Source organism: Echinops telfairi, unplaced genomic scaffold (genome assembly GCF_000313985.2).
Source record: "Echinops telfairi isolate 266 unplaced genomic scaffold, ASM31398v2 ScPeMD7_7457;HRSCAF=8495, whole genome shotgun sequence".
Classification (NCBI taxonomy): domain Eukaryota; kingdom Metazoa; phylum Chordata; class Mammalia; order Afrosoricida; family Tenrecidae; genus Echinops; species Echinops telfairi.
The window spans coordinates 16,827,735-16,830,716 of record NW_022111357.1 but is presented as its reverse complement, the minus strand read 5'-3'; positions in this window follow the sequence as shown (position 1 = coordinate 16,830,716).

The window sequence follows — 2,982 nt, the reverse complement described above, 5'->3', positions numbered from 1 at the left end:
AGCCACCAACAGAAGTGAAATCTCCTTTTCTGAGATAGGCTGTTGCTCCTGCCCCCACCTCTGGACCTCAGTTTCCATTAAGGTTCACTGAGCACCCTTCTAAGAGTGTCTGTTAAAGTGAGCCTTTCCCGTGATTTAATCGGGTAGTTTGTCTCTTCATTACTGAGTTGTAAGAATTCATTGCATGAGGGCAAGTCAAAAAGAATTCTACAGACTCATAGAAACAATAATGAAACAAAAATACTTAAATGTGAAAGTGTCTGTATACTTCTGAAGGAAGTGTTTCTATCTCTCTAGCCTTCACTGAAGAATTCTGCAAGCTCTGATTCACAGCACATCAAAATAATATGATTAGAATTCTTAGTGGAATCAAATCTTGTTCCTTTTAACTGTTCTTTGAGTTTGGAAAACAAAAGCAATCCAACAGGTAGGTGAGAGAGAGCTGTAGGGTAGATGCTGTAAGATTCCCCATGAAATTCAAAATTGTTGTGATGGAAAAAAAAATTCCTCAGCATAATTTTCTTATTTTTTTCTCACCAATGATTTTTTTTCCAGTTTGAAAATCTTCTTCATAACATAACACCCTATGATCATCCCATGTCCTTACAGGAAATCTATCAGGATCACCCCTTGGAGGTCCCCCCAAACAGGTACCCTAACCATCTCAGTTGACCCCTCTGCCTTAAATTAAACTACCCCTCTAGACCCCCACCAAAGCCATTGTTTGATTGGACCTTTTTCTTAAAATTTATTCTTATGATTTTTTTTTAATTGAACCTTTAAAAAAAATTTTTTTTGGAAGGTATCCTGATGAGACTATGACAAGTGATTACTGAGAGCACTTGTCAGCAACCACTCACTGATTACCCAGATAGATAGAGCTAAATGATTCTTGTTTGGAATAAAACTGACCACTAATAGCTGACACAGTAGTGGTACCACTTCATGACTTACCCTGGTGCCGCAGAAGGAAACACTGCCTGGTCTTGTTCCTTTGACCCTCCTCTTGCAGCCCCTGTGTCAATTCATCTTGTTGAGGGGCTTCCTCTTTTCGTTGACCCTCTACTTAAGCAAATATAATGTACTTCTCCGGAACTTGTCCAAAAGAGTTAAGATGAAGTTCACTATCTGTATTAGTCTAGGTACTTTGGAGAACAAATCCACAGCAACTCACGTATAAGAGAGTTTTATGCATCACGAGAACAGCCCAACCCAATGCTGCCCAAACCCACAAGTCCAACATTAACCCATACCCAACACCAGTCCACAAAGTCCTCCACCTCACAAAACAGAGGCAATGATGCCGACTGCAGGAGGAAAGCTGAGTCAGTGAACGAATAAGCATCTCAGCACTAGCAGGGGTCTCCACATGGATGCTCCAGCACCCAGGGCTGCATCGGGATAGGTCCATATAGCTTCTCCTTGGGGATGTCTTGTAGGAAATCCATCTTGCAAGCTGAAGCAGGGAACTGCTAAGGCAGCTGCACCCAGTGCAACCATCACAAAACAAGAGACCCGAGAACTAGAAAGGTGAGGCTCACCACCCATTTATCCCTCCGCCTTTCAATTAGCCCCACATGTGATTATTAGCCAGGCTGGCACAATTAACTAACTCACTATCCTTTCTTCTAAGGAACTTTCGAGTTGTACTTCTAAGACAAGACAGATTTGTTCATTCTTCTGGCAGTCCATAGATTCAATATTCTTCACCAATACCATCATTCAAAGGTATCAATTCTTATTTGTTCTTCCTTAGTCATTTCTAGCTTTCGCACGCATATGAGTGATGAGAGCACCACAGAACTTCCTTGCAAGACGTTGAGCCACCTCAAAAGAAACAAACACAAGAAACCCCACTTTAGAGAAGAAATAAAGTGTGAGATTGGGGCCCAGCCAAGAAGTTGGACCATCGCCAAGAATCAACAGATGGTCCAAGGAGCCACTGCAAAAGTGTGGGGAACCCCGATAAGGCTTAACTGAACCTGACCAACGCCCAAAAGCCAGCCAAGCCACCAAAAGGGTGGAGAAACGCGGTAAGACTTGACTGGGACAGTGAAGACGTCAAAGAGCTGTCCATTGAAACCCGGGTAGACACTGACTTTAGAGAGCTAGGAACCAAGGAGACATCCATTCCTGCTCTCTCCAACTCTACCCGGGTGAGCACACCGATGGGGGCAATGCTTGTCGGGACTCTGATGCTAGAATGATATGTGTGAAGAGTGCTGTTAGTATGCCCTATGCTCATACTTGCCCCAATACTTTTATCCTTAGTAGTTTGAGTTATGTTTAGGTTGTTTGGTGTGTGTTTGCAATGAATAAACTGAGCATGGAAAATGTCTAAGAGCAGTAAGTAATTCTTGATCACGCCGCTCATGACAATGAGGCACCTGAAAACACTGTGGCTTGGGTCAGGCACACTTTGACTCTCAAAGTGATCGCCCTACTTTTTAATACTTTACAGAGTTCTTTTGCAGGAGAATTGACTAATAAAGGATGTCATTTTCTTCTTTTTTTAAAGCATATTTTGTTAACTTTTCATTGTGAATTGGATTAAGGTTAGCAGAACAGATCAACTTTCAACAATTTATATACATTTTCTTCCATGCCATTAATTGCAGTGCTCACAATTTCACTTCCTTCCTGTTTCCTCCACCACTTATCTGTCAGTTTGTTGTACTGTGGTGGTAGGCGTGTTGCTATGAGGCTGGAAGCCACGTCGTTGGTATTTCAAATGCCAGCAGGATCGCTCAACGTGAACTGATTTCAGTGACGTTTCCAGGCTAAGAATCGACAATGAAGACTTGGTTTCCAACTTCTGAGGAAGGAGCCACTGTAAACCTCATGAACAGCTTGGAAACATTGTGAGACCCTGTAGGCCCAATGAATGGAGGCAGAATAGCATTGCAGATAGTGTTGGAGAATGGCACAGATTTCTTGGAGTGGAGTCCCCATGGGCACGTGAGTCGGGTAAAGCTTGTGGGA